This window comes from Thunnus thynnus, chromosome 11, assembly GCF_963924715.1.
Source record: "Thunnus thynnus chromosome 11, fThuThy2.1, whole genome shotgun sequence".
Classification (NCBI taxonomy): domain Eukaryota; kingdom Metazoa; phylum Chordata; class Actinopteri; order Scombriformes; family Scombridae; genus Thunnus; species Thunnus thynnus.
In genome coordinates, this window is record NC_089527.1 from 17,406,973 (window position 1) to 17,421,504 (window position 14,532).

A 14,532-nucleotide genomic window follows, 5' to 3' on the forward strand; every position below is an offset into this window, starting at 1 on the left:
ATTGCATGGCATCACTAGATTTGTTTTTCTCTTGCAATAAGCTCCAATGACCACTAGGTGGCAGCAAATAGCCATTTACAAACTTGAAAGCTTAAATAAAGTCAGATAATCTTTGTGTTTTCCACATATCAAAGTTGCATGAAACAATTTTGATTAATTTTTCAAGCATCAATTCACTATAAATGTCTGTCTATTCAATAACTGTCACAAATAGCACCGATAACTGATTGGAGTTAGTTAATTGTTGTGTTCTAACAAAACTACCCCTCCATGTTGCCAAAAAAACTCTTTTAAGTATGACTTTTGGATTGAAGGTTTATTGGGATGTTTTCAGTGTGCAGACACTGACTCAGAGTTAAATGGTAGAGCTCTTTGTGAACTCATAAAGGCTAGCTAGATCTTGTCTGTCAACATAAACCACAGAACCTGCTGAGCTTTGCCTGAGGGCAAATTGCTCAGACAAAGTGAAGCATCTATAAAAAGAAAAATATTTTTTAATAAAGGTGCCCCAGTTCATGATAGTAGAACAGTTGAGTGATGAGGCAACCAACTCTGCTATTAAATTAACTTAAAATATAAGGTGAGGACAGGTTTAGGGTCCCATCATTTCAAGGTTAAATTGACTTGTGACCATTCTGTGTTTCTGCAGGACCAACTGTCTCCATATGCATGAAACAACCAGTAGTTTGTTTCTTTAGAACAATTCAGAAACTATCATGTAATCCTGTCGACACCTTTTCTGAAAAGGGAGCCTGCGCAAAACACATCTGGGTGCTTCATCATATATTTATAACACCAAAATACAAAAGAGGCTGTGTTGTGTCATTATGGCTGTGGTGCAGCTCACTCCTCTGTGTGAGAAAACTGAAAAACCTTACAGGCGAGTGATTCTTTAATCATTCTCTGAGAAACAGGCTTGAGGTGAATTGTAAATGAGATGGAAGAAGGGAGATAGGAGAGATGGATGGCCAACTGGATTATAAACAGTTTCCTGGTTTCCACTTAAAATTCCTCAGCCTGCTTATATTAAACGTTTCACTCTCTTGTGTCTGTCATGTCATGTTTGTGCTGAGGAATAAACCCTGATGGGTGGCAAGAAACACTGAGAGGCTTAAACACCACCCTTGTTACCTTTTTTTATGGACACATTTTCCAAGACAAGGTATAGTGTGAAGAATCATTTTTTAGCAGCTATCAGATTCTAGTTCTGGCTTGTTCTTTATCCTTCAGCCTGCACGAACGAATTCATTATTGTTTTTTTTTTTTTTAAATTTTCATTTTACCATTTAAATGGCTGATCCCACATGAGATTACAGACAAATTTCTTTTAAATAGGGCTTTTTCACGGCTGACATTTTGACTTGTCATGGTAGGAAAAGCACATGTGTTCTTAATAACACTAACAATGGCTCTGTTAAGTCATGACATCGAGCCAGCATTCACAACACCAGGACCCTGAAACCAAAGCAGCTAAATGGAAATCAGCCATTATTAATTTTAGTATTTACACCTGTGTTTTTCCTACTGAGACATACCAAAATGTGTGTCTGAGGGAAAAAGACCTATTTTAAAAAAAAAATAACAAAAAAAAAACTTTTACAGGTCATGATATACAATAAAGGACAATATATTGGAAAACAAAGTGCATTTAGTTTTCTGTTTCATTCAATTCACATATCAGGAAAAGTCGATCCTGTTCATCAGTGCAAATGTAATGTCTGGCTTACAGATGTAGTGGGAAAATTACGACACCTCAGCTGGACATGCACCTTTTTCTCCAGCGCAGATTAAATTTCACACAATTTTCATGAGATTTTGGTTGTTTCCAGACCTCATTGGACAAAATCTTTAATCAACCCAATATTAACTTTGTCCCTCAGAATGAAAGCGTCTTCAGACTTAACTTTCTGAAATAAAGAGTGCATATATAGTACCCATAACTGTACTCCAACAGGTTGAGCATGTATGTGTATGTGTGTGTGTGTGTGTGTGTGTGTGTGTGTGTGTGTGTGTGTGTGTGTGTGTGTGTGTTTGCCCCTATTCTTGTGTGTTATGTGTGCGTCATGGTCCTTTTTGTTTGTATCAGAAAGTCCACAAACAATATCTGCTCGTTTGTTCGACAAGAAAGTACTTGATGACAGCCTTGTACACACAATGTGCCGACCTTAAATTCTCTGTGATGCTCATGCTGTTCACACATGCCTTTGATACCATCTGTGTGTGGAGTTCAGAGACCTCTTCAGCTCTGTTTGAGGAGTGGAGCAGTTGGTGGTCCTCTGACTTGCAGACATGGTGCATTTCTCTGCCAGTATCTGCCCATTTGCAGCCATCTGAGGAGCCTCGCTGACCCTGTAACGCCCACCACACTGCTGAGAAAACACTGTGCATCGACTGTACATCACACAGAGGAGTGGGATGACTGAGACCATGTGGTTTGCAGTCCCAAAATGTATTCTTATGCAAGATTATCCCCTTAAATGTAATCTTACGTGATAAACAATACAGAATTACATATAAAAAAATCTAATACTTTATGACATTGTTGTACATGTGTTTACTATGACAAATTTTGCATGAGACATGCTGCATAAAATATTGTTACCTCATGAGGTCGCTGTAGACTAAGATGTACTGAGCTTCACTGACCAGACCAGAGTCCAACAGTGAAGTGTTGCACTGTGTTTTTGTCCAGTTTCAGTTTGCACACTTGAAGCTTTTTCTTGATTAAAAGTTCATTAAATAGTTTTTTTATACCTGCATGTTGAAGATATTGTAGTCTGTCTATAGAAATTACATTAAAATGAAGCTATATGCTGTTATGTATTAATAAATGCTAAGGTTAAGAAGCCTATAGTACGCTCAGATTAAACGATACACAGACAACTACAAAAACATAATATCCTGCTTTTAACAATAAAAGCCAAAATCAGTTTCAGCCACCTCCTCTTTTAACAAATTAATAAATTATTCCTCCAAAGCAGCATTTTAATGTTGTAACCCGACCAGGTGGTGCAATGCATATTTTTTTTACGAGCTGCCTCATGTTTTGCATGTCAAATCTTGATCTGCAAAGTAGCAAATAACATACAATTGAGATAGTGGAGTAAATCTTATCTTATAAAATAAATATTATTTTGATCTGAAATAGGGGATGCTGTTTTTCATTATTGATTAATCTATCAGCTATTCTGAATTAATCATTTACTCAATAAAATGACAGAAAAGAGTAAAAAATACTCAAAAGCCCAAGATGATGCTTTTAGGCTGCTTGTTTGTTTTCATCACTCCAAAACCCAAAAGATAAACATTTCTAATGATATGAAAAGAAAAAGGCAGCAAATCCTGACATTTGAGAAGAAAACGTAATTGCTTATGTAATGTTATGTTGCTGATTAATTTTCTGTACATCAACTAATTGATTAATCAAATAATCAACTCAGCTCTTACTCTGAAATGTAGGCTAGCAGAGCATAAGAATGAAGTTAAACAAAATGGAAACAGACCTGAGTACAATATTTAGTAAACGTACCTCTGTAATCAGGTAATGTCCCGTCTCGAAGCTCATTTAGCTTTCAAAAGTGAAGACTGGACCATTTTAATAGACTATTATATGACACAGAACATTAATGGTGGCCTGTTAATGAATAAAGGATCCAGTGTTTCTCTAACAGAAATGTTCTCCTGGCAGTGTGGAGGGGGCTTTCGATGTTATGGGAAATAAAAACGATAATGCTTTACGTGTGACAAAACAATTTCAACACAAGGTCCACTAACTAGCTTTCAGCCTCTGGCTATCAACTGCATCTCATGGTCCATTTTATGTTTTATCAGCATCTCACACTTAATATTGCCAGTCAGTAATTTCCTAATAATTTTCCTAATAAATTCACTGGAAACAAATATGTAATCTGGTGTTAATTTTACTGTAAACAGAGATAAAGCTTTGACGCAGTTATTTTGATTATGGTTTAGTTAGTTATGTCAAGTTTATTGGCAGGAAATTACTTGAAAGAATTGCTCCATTTAAACAACACTTCCAACAGCCATTTATTTATTTTTATTTTTATATTACCTTGTCATGTATATACTTCTGTATATGTATAGCCATTCATATACACTTTTGTGTTTACATTTTTATACCACTCAGTATTTTGTACACTTTTTTTGTGCACTTTTATGCCCTACTTTTCATTACTGGTCAGATGTCTAACTGTTTTTTGTTTTCTCAGTACTTCTTTGTGCAATGACAATAAAGATGAATCTAATTTGCATAAGTAAAATCTGAAAAATCCAAGTAATTAACCCCTCCCCCAGACTGTAAACCTACAGTTTACAGTTAATTAATGTACTAATTAACTAATTAATGTATGTTGCATCACTAACATCCTGTCATGTCCATGAAGGATGCAGAGAAAAGAAGAATAAGAAGAGGAGGAGGAGGAGGAGGGTAGTTTTGTTTTTCCCTTCAACCAGTCAAATTCAGATAACATTAACATATAAACATGCATGAAGAACAAAAGGAGGAAACAAAGCGCCAGAGAATTCAAATATGACATAATGAAATAAAATAAGATAAACAAATTTGGTAAATGTGGAAGAATCTTTTTACATTCAATAAAAACAAAATAATACTTATGAGGAGGGAAAAATGGGGTCCAGATTGATAATCAAATAACATGGTCAATAATTTTATATTTATATTTTAAACACTGTTTTGGTCTTTCTTTATTTTGCAGCTTGACTAGAGGATTGTAACAGAGCTCAATATCAATTAGAAATAAGGCAAATTTCTTCATATACAGTAGCACATTTCATACCCAGAGGCAACCCAAACACAGGCAAAAACACAAAAAACAAATGATAAAAACAATAAAACAAACAAGCAAATAAATTTGATTAAAAAAAAGATCAATTTGTAGAAGCAGGCCGAATCATAAGGACAATAATAAAAAAGTGCAAGTTGGTTTGTAATCATAAAATACAGAACATTACACAACTTAATTAAAAGCAATGGCGAACAGGTGAAAATAAGGTAAATAAAACAAAGTAAAGTTTGTTTTTTTATTGGTCCATTTAATTTTATGTATATGAAATTTGCCAAAAAGAGTAGTTTTTCCCGGCTGCCTGCTCTCTTTTATTAAATTTATTTATCTAATTGTAAGAATGTACAAACAATCAGTCATAGATAGAGATGCACCAATATCGACTACCATTATTTTAATAAAAAACAATTCAGTAAATTTATATTTATGTATTTATTTGTTACATTTTGTTTTATGCAGTTAGGAAAGCAATGTTTAAGTTGAGCCTGATGTTGCCTCACACATAAAAGAATGATCCCAGTCTCTTCCACACAGCTTATTGATTAAACACCCAAAGCCCAGGTATTGGTTTTGGGACAACAACAACAACAAAAAAGATTGATTTTGGTGACATACTTCTTCAGACAAACATTTCTGGGTAAATTTTAACTCAAAATAGCATTCAATTTCAGTTAGAAAAAGCTTAAAAAATGGGGTTGAGTTAAGAAATGTAGCTTTATGGATGTGAAATGTCCCTAATAAAATAAAAAGTTAACAATAGTGCATACAGTGTTATCTTTACATTCAATATAAGTGATAATATTTCCCCCTCAGTGATAATCACGTGTTATTTTGCACAATACTGTATGTAATTGTTAAAGTCTTTCCAGGATGTGATAGTATATGCATATACTATCTATAATAGATATAGTCTATGTGTATATTGGCAACCATAAAACAAGTCAGTTCTATTTATATTAATCACAACAGAAGTTACAGATGAGTTGCACTTTCTTGTTGAGTCTTGCAGTGAGTCCATCTGTTCTGAACATGTAAAAATCCCTGCCTGCCCTCTGTGGATGTGCCTCCCTCGCAGATGACCTCATGCAGGGAGGAGGAGGAGGAGGAGGAAGAGAAGGAGGAGGAGGAGGAGAAGGAGGAGGAGCCCGGCGTCCCGTAGCCTAGCCTACCTTCGGTGAATCAAGTAAGGACAGAGTTCGTGTGGAGATACGCTGGAGGACTGGGAAAACTTTTTTTGAATATTGTGGTACTTCATATCCATGACATTTATCAGGTAAGACTTTAAAAAATTACTCTCAAGTGTGTGTGTGTTTGACGGCGCAGTCAGCCAGGTGTTGTCGGTCCACCGGTTCAGTTTTTAATGGTAGTTAGTGAGTTTGTTGGGAGGAATGTTGGGACATGCCCACCGAGCTGCCGTCACATCCAACGGGACTGACAGCACACACACACTGCGTTAGTTTTACTTTCCAGTTGACCAATATTATTCAGCTTGTTATTTTCGCTGTCGCTGAATAGTTTAAATGTTTCTCAAACCAGCTCAACGTTAACTTAAACTCACCAGTTTGGTTTGCGAGGTTAAATCAAACTTTTCCTCCAGGTAACGTCTCCGTTTGGTTTGTGTGAACTGGAGCTAACGGCACACTAACGTTAGTTAACGTTAGCCTTAGGTTAGCTTAAAGTTAGCTAGTTAACCATGAACAGTTGACCGTTGGTGTTTCACCTGCACCTGATCTTAGCTTCAGGTACTGCAGACTATTAAGGTGGATCATGAAGAGTTTAGAGCTAAGCTAAATCGATTAGTCGTATGTTTATATATATACATACACCAGCTATATTCACCTCAGAAATAGAGTGGCAGCTAATGATTATTTTATTATTGATTAATCTGTTTTAGTTGTTTAATCTACAAAGTGCCAGAAACTAATTAGAAATGACTGTCACAACTTCTCAGAGTCAAAGGTGATGTCTTAAATTTGCTTCTTTATTCAGTTCAAAACCGAAAGATAATCAACTTACTGTAATAGTCAATAATAATAATAAGTCAGTCATCAAGCCATAATGCCAAGATTCTCTGGTTTTAGCTGGTTGACTGTGAGGATTTGCTGATTTTATTAGTCATATATTATGGAAAATTGCTCTTCAGCAGTGGTTCTTTTCACATCAAGGACCCCAAAACTGACAAATTAGACCAGACTTTTAGATGTCTTATTACAGAAAGTGTATAAACCCCATGACCGAAATAGTCATACATTCAGTCATTGTGTTACGTATGGATGGAAGTATGGAGAAAATGAATGATTCCCCTTTTTGCTGGGGACCTCCTGGAACCTCCTGAAGGACCCCTGGGGGTCCCTGGACCCCACTTTGAGAACCAATGCTCTTGGGTGTCAAAGAAAACAAACACTATGAAGATGCAAAAATGTGACAGGTCTTGCTCACTATATTCTGTCATTTAATTGACAGAAAAAATGATGATTATCCAAAAAGATTATCCATAGATGAATCAATAGTGTTGCAGCCCTGTAGGAGTTGTCTAATCACAACATGGCTCTGCAGAAAAGCCTAAATTGCTTGTTACTGTATTTCTTTGAAACCTTTCTAAAGATGCGAAGACTTGCTCAAAGAACTTTGGAGATGTGTAACATTTATTGTGGAGTAAAATCCTGCACGCTAAGATGCAGATGTTTTTTTTAAAAAAAAGTTCAGTACTTTTCTGTACTTAACTTCCTTAACTGTGTGGTCTTGTTTGATGCTAATGGTAGTCTGTATTTTGTGATTGGATGTGGTGGTTTTGAAACCAGAACCCAACCCAGATATACTAGTAGGCTTAAGACTAAAGGACTGTAATCTTGTCCGCCCATTTAGATTGAGTCATTGAAGTTTGACCACTGGCTGTACATGCTGTATTTTGCTGTTTTCAGCTTATTTCCAATGAAGGAATTGCATTGTAACTCGGCCAGGTGCTTAAAAAAAAATCAAAGCTCTGTTTTATTTTCCTTTTGAGAAACTGCCTGTAAATGTCAAGATGCAACTTTGATCACTGTGAGCGCATGAAGTCATTGATTCATTGCGCTTCTCGAACAATGTTATGAGTGCTCCGTAACCTTGCGATCTCTTGCCATTTCACCTTGAAAGCGGCTACAACATTTGCCATTGCCTGTGTTGAGTTTCTTGTCTCAATCTTGCTTCAAGGGCAATTCCACTATATATACAATCTTAATCTCCCATTTTAAACTCAACAGGTGGAACAGGCTTTGCCACTTACAGTCACGCTGGCTGTTAGTTAACCTGGAGATACTCTGTATTAAATTTCCAGCATAATTTCAGGCAATTTTACGGCGGATTATGGTACCATTACACTGGATTTTCATGCTTCTGTGCCAAGGCTGGTGCTACTTCTCTTGTCTTACCAACTGCAGTGTTAGGAGCTGTTTGTACTACAGAGCACTCATCTTATTGGAAATGCCACAAGAGGCTGCCTCCCAGTCTCTACAGAGCCTGGTTCCCATGGTCCTCAGCCAGTTGGCCAGTAGCAGATGCTGGCACCACATTCACATTGTTATGGCTGAGGAGGGAAACTTATTGGAGCCAGTGACCTGACAGACAGCACATACTGAGTTGATGATGATGATGATTTTGTCCTTTTGTTAGGGGCTACTCATCGCAGAAGCATATGGTTCCAATAGGAAAGCCAGATTTGTAGAGATTAGCTGGGTTCAGCAAACTCAGGATTGTTTCTAAATGATGAATGTAATGATTTGGGTTTCCAGCACACTTGATACCACAAACCCAACTTTACCACAAATATAAGCAGCAACATAATGTCCTGTATCACTTTCATACCTAACCGTTTGTTACGGTTCAAACAAACTCTGATGCGTTTGCTCGTTTGGCTCTGTGCATCTAGGCGGGTGAGCTGTCAGTCATATTAAACTGAGCGCAAACTCTCGTGAGTCTCGGACCGCTTCTGAGTGAACTCTGGTGTGATTCATTTGTGGTGTGAAAGAAAAGCATACCAGCCACAGGATTTAATGATAGTAGATATGTGATTTTAGCATGGATTCAAAAGCTAAACTATGTATCCTGATCATGGGAGATCTTCAGAAAGTGTTTTCCTAAGCAAAGTATATTTAAGTGATCTACAAACTGTGTATTGTAAGTAGATTTATATATCATGGCTAGAGCTGCAATGATTAAATGATTAGTTGATCGCCAGAAAATCAATCACCAACTATTTTTGATAATCGATTCATTGTTTTGAGTCATCTTTAAAGAAAAAATGCTAAAAATTCTTTGGTTCCAGCATCTTCAATGTAAATATTTTTTGTTTTCCTTGGTCCTCTATGATAGAAACTGATAGAAACAGTTGTGGGACTGTTGTTCGGGAGACAAGACATTTTAGCTAGCACCTTGGGCTTTGGGAAACAGTGATTGACATTTTTTACTATTTTCGTATGTTTTATAGACCAAACGGCTAATCGATTAATTGAGAAAAATGTTTCAAAATGACTATATAGTCACTATCAGGCAAAGAAACCATGTAGTTGAGTTCTCAGCATTGGGTTACAGGATCATACACGTTAGCCACTGTCTAGCTTATTGGCATTATGTGGCATCGTGTGACTGCATTAGCTCAAGTTTCTTAAGGGCTCATGACAATTTCAGTATCAAAATGCTTATCATTTAATTGCCACTTTTCCCCTCAGGTCATCTATTAAAACATTACAAGATGACAGCCAGGCATATTAAGTTGGTGTTGGCAGGTTTCCTAGTACGAGGAGGCTGTCAGCTGAATTATATACTAATAATTAATTTAGCATAACAAAACTACAGGATTTGCTTATGAGTTCTTAGCCCAGGTAGCAAGTGTGTGTTTCTGTGCACATGCATTTGTGCACTCATGCTTGCTCATGTGTATCTAAAGCACCCGTGTGTGTGTTTGGAAGTGCTTCTTCATAACAGCTGTTCCTGATTTACATTTTTGTCAAGCCTTTTTGAAAGCTCCAGAGACACAGAAAGAGACACAGAGAGAGATGTCGAGGAGCTGAGCACCTCTGATGTACCAAACTGTGAAATGCAGTATTTGTTGCAAGGTTGGAGGACTGGACTTACTGTATGTTTTAAACCAGTGATTAATTTTGTTGACACTGGCTAAATGATGATATATTATTTTCACTGTGTCATGTTTATTTTAGCTTTCAGTGCTACTGCAGGTCCAGTTCCACTAATGACATAAAATACAGTTTTCTTCACAGAAAGGGAAAAGTAAACAGCATAAATGGATTTGACAAACAATACTGATTCAGATACATATTTGGCCGGAACTCTAGTCTTAGTTGCAATGTCCACCCCCGTAATCACTTCACTCTCATAGACTTTAGTTGACATTACTTGTGTGGTCAGTGCAAGTGCTTGAGTGCAGGAAGCTGTTAGAGATCCAAACACTGTGAGAGGAATGGGGCAGCACTGTGTGAAATCACATTGCCTGAATGGAGGCATTTCTGTGGCTGGAAGAATCTTGACAAAAAAAAAAAAAAAGCAGCTAGAGGACAGCACTCAGCCCTCGCAGATATATCAGGGTGGCACGTCAAAAACTGTGAACCTGTAAAAAGTGGACGAACTGAACCAAATCATATTTGATTTTGTTAGTTTGTCTCTGAGTTAGATGTGTCATCTTTTGTCTGTCTCTGCTATAACTGTGTCTGTAAAATCTTCCCAACCTGGAGCTGTTAAGCTCGGAGAGTGAATTGTAAGTTATCTCAGGCGAGATAAGTGTAATTTTATGTCCATTAACTTAACAGTGAAGGAAACAAGGTCAACTTATCCATGTCTATTTAATAACCAAACAGGGGAGCACAACTAACCTTGTACATTACAGTACTGTTTTTTTTCCTATACACTGCATGATAAACTAATTATTTCACTCAATGTGGTTGATGTGAGACAGGCTAAGAATAAACCTGCACTCCAAAATTGACAAGTGGTAAAGACATCTTATCTGCAAAGTTCTTTCTGGTCTGAAGCCCTGTTGAGTGCGTACTGGCTTAAATCCCGCCTAACTAGTCATGCTGTTTTGTAAAAAGTCACTGGATTCAAGTCTACCGTATTGCTGGAAGCCTGTAATTCTAAAAACATCTCATTTTTCCGGCTGATTCATCATGTATGTGATGCAATTTATGTGATTTTGACTGACAGATCCTAGCATGAGAAGAATTTCTCCTCGTGTTTGCAGAAACTTCCTGCAGACTTTACACACTGCTTGTTAATGTTTTACCCTTAATCAAATACCAGGCTTCCTAGGAGGCAAATGTCCGATTGAGTCTGGAAAACAATGGCCTCGCTTTAGTTGTTTCTACTCCAGATGCTCATTAGCACTTGATTGCTATCGCAAATTAGTAATAGAGTGATAAAGTTTAATCGGCAGCGATAGCACGAGTTAATAACTATAATGTTGATGAGGTGATTGTTGTTACTCAGCATGCAGTTAAATCTGTTTCTGGTTGATGGTTGTCGGTGTGGTGTGAGGAGTGTAATTGTTGTGGAAAGGCTCCGAGTGGAAAAACAGGCTTGTGAAAGCTCGAAAGGCAGACCCATTGAACGAGTTAAATCATCCATAAATCCATGTTACACAGTGATCTGTCAAGCTAAATTAATGTAGGTTATATGTAAGCACATGGTTTGCCTAGTTTTGATTTTAATCAGTGTGAAGCAGGGAGAGTGATATTCATTTTGGTAAGGATCTGCAATGTCTTCTCCCCACATTTTAGTGTCTGGTTTAGTCAGTTTCCAGAGCCTGGGGTGTAACTGTAAATTCAGTGAAATTATTGCTCTCTAAAACATGCCTTGACGCTTCTAGGGCAACTCTCCAGGGATCAAAAGACAAAGGTTTTCACGTTATCACTGCTGAGCCAACATGTACACCTAGATGGATGCATCAATCACATTAGAAAGTATCAAGGACAAAAGACCTAAGAGGGCAAATCAGTCCTTTCCCATGGTAGTCTAATGGGTGGATCAGACTTGTTATCCTTTTTTAATTTCACTTTGAGCCATGTGGCTAGGCCTCCTCAATAAGTAACTAGCCCCAAGCTAGACCGTTGAATCTGCCTGTGCCTATGACTCAACACTGTAATTCACCGCCGGCTAAAGATAAATTATCACAGAAGTGGTTTTAAAAGAATACTCCCCCGAGATGTTTTATATGCTCTCGGATGAGCTAGCTACATGATCATGTTACAAATATCCCAACACTGTATGGTAAAATAACTGATGATGCTATAATAGAGTAATGATATATTCATTTAGCCAATACCCATCACTAATATGATCCTTCTCCTCCATAATTTTATATAAAGATCTTGTATAAGAGACCAGTGAAACCACCAGTTTTCTTGATGTCCAACAGCCCTTTTCAATTGCAGGAACCTTTCCAGGAACCTTTTTAGGAACTCAGAAACCTAACCAGCATTTCAGCTGCAAGCAGCTGAAGTCCAGTTTTGGTTCCTGGGCAATAGCTCCTTCACCCCAAAAAGTTCTAGTACATTTGGATGGACCAGGTGGCTCGTGGTGAATGTTACTAACTGGTCAAACTTAAGCTTCAAGGCTTGTGTAAAGCATTCAATCAGACTGTAGCAAGCACTGCTTTCCAGCTGTATGAACATCAGGACAAGGCATTGGGATTTCTTGTTTCTTCTAATATTCTTAATAAAGTTATGTAGTCAGCTTTTGGATTATAGTAACAATAGTAAGATAGAAGGCGAGATGTGCAGATGAATGAATTATAGAGAAAGAGAAGTGTGTGTGTGGCATATGTTGTCAAGATTTTTGAGACTGTTCCTTAAGAATAGTGAATACTTTTTCTGTTGTTTCTAGCAATTCTACTCCATTTTAGGCTTAGCATAGTTGACCATGGAGCTCTTTTATCAGTCTCATTTACTTTGATAACTCATGCATCAAAAGTTCTGTGTGCCAGACATCTTTAATAGCTGACAAATGCAGCTAATTGGCTTTCAAATTTTTGCAAAATAATCAAGAATGGAACAATAGTGCTTCACAATCATACTCAACTGAGCACCATCATTTCACTTCTAAAAGATTTGGATACTAATACATTCGTATTCTTGTGCAGTTTTGGCTTGTAATATACTAAACAGATGGCACAATACTCATATAAGTTTTGTAGTAGTGTGTCTGTAATTCTAATAAAGTGACCTCAAGGTTTAAGTACTTTTACATAAGGTAGTTACATGATTTGTGCCTCCTGTATAAGTTGATAGTACTATAAGGTTTTTGGGTACATTTATTTGTTCATTATGAAATAAAACTAACACGTGACAGATGGTTGGCAGAAAGAGAGGTTTGAATGTTAAAGTACAACACAAGTTGGCTGTAGTATTATGTTACCAAGTTAAACATTATTTTTCTGTTAATTTTGAACATGAAAAGATGAAGGCCTGCTACTCATAGGCTCTAAGGTGGGGGCTGTGCAGGATGCACTTGAGTGAGACCGGTAGGCTAGTCACATAAAAATGTCTGTCCTTTGTTATTTCCCCCCCTCTTATGTTAGTGTGAATACCAACCTTCGCTTACAATGGCCGACACTGAGAATGAGCTGTCCTCCATACCTGCTCCCTACACTTCCTCCCCCTTTCAAGGCCTTATTAGCTAACTTCCCATTGTTTCTGGACCACTTGAACTCACAGGCCAGACGCAGCCTTTTTCCTGCGCTCTGTGAATGGACCACGAAAAAACAGATAATTATGGAGTTTCACAGGAGGATTTTAAAAAGCCTGATCACCTCTGGCAGTGTTTAATAAACCAACTTGAAGGTCAGCCTGTGGTGAGAACTCCCATGTTGCTATGACAACAGTGTGGAAATCTGAGAGTAATCATTCATGTAGAATCGCTTGATGAAGAGAGCTGGCAGGGCGTTTGAACAGGCAAGAGATGAACACGCAGGGTGGAAAATGGCTGTTTGCTGCACTCCTGGAAGAGTGGTGAAGTCGAGCTTAAGGGTTCATTCTCTATTGTCTGTCACCTAACGGAGGACAAAGCAAGTCCTAACTCACTAACCGCCAACGTGTGTGAAATGCTTCCCCTGCCAGAGGCAATTGGGACAAACAATCCTATTTCCGTACTATATATAGCTGCCTTCTCAGATGACTGGGGTATAGCTAGATGGCCCCATTAACCACATGTCACGTCAGCATTGTGCAGGTGAGGATCCTTTCGTCTTCACAACCCGTATGGATTTGAACTCTATCAAGACCGGAATGACCTGGAAAAACATACATGTTGATAAACTGAGGCACCCCTTAACGACCCGGGTTTCCAATTTCACTTCTCTGAAAGGAAACTCTCCACATTGTACCACAGACTGCGGTGTGCCCTTTTTGTTGTCAGCTTGAGCTGTTCCAAGGTAATGGACAGCCCACATTTGAAGGTTATAGAGGTGACATGTACCTGCAGTGTTGGAAATTAACTTTTTCTTTCACCACTCAAAGTGTCTGGATTCTAAATTTTACCAGCCACTCATATTTTTTTTTACCAGCCACCATTTTGTAATTGCACTTATGTATGTAACAAATTATTGTGCAACATTTGTCTTGCTTTGAAAAAACAACTAATATGCATATTTTAAGTCAGAATTTAACAGTCTTTTAACATCAGAACTTTAACAATCTACCACACATTATTACACACGCATGCA

At 37.7% G+C, this 14,532-nt stretch overlaps 1 protein-coding gene across 2 annotated transcripts in view; it reads left to right on the plus strand.

Annotated features, from left to right (window-relative positions):
* Positions 1-5,343: 5,343 nt before the first annotated feature.
* Positions 5,344-14,532, plus strand: part of tanc1b (tetratricopeptide repeat, ankyrin repeat and coiled-coil containing 1b) — a 111,833-nt gene continuing 102,644 nt past the window's right edge. Inside the window, exon 1 of one of the 2 annotated variants that reach the window (XM_067603464.1) lies at positions 5,344-6,096. The gene's annotated coding sequence lies outside the window, so the exon portion shown is untranslated. The remainder of the gene's footprint in view (positions 6,097-14,532) is intronic. The other variant, XM_067603463.1, reaches the window with a different exon arrangement.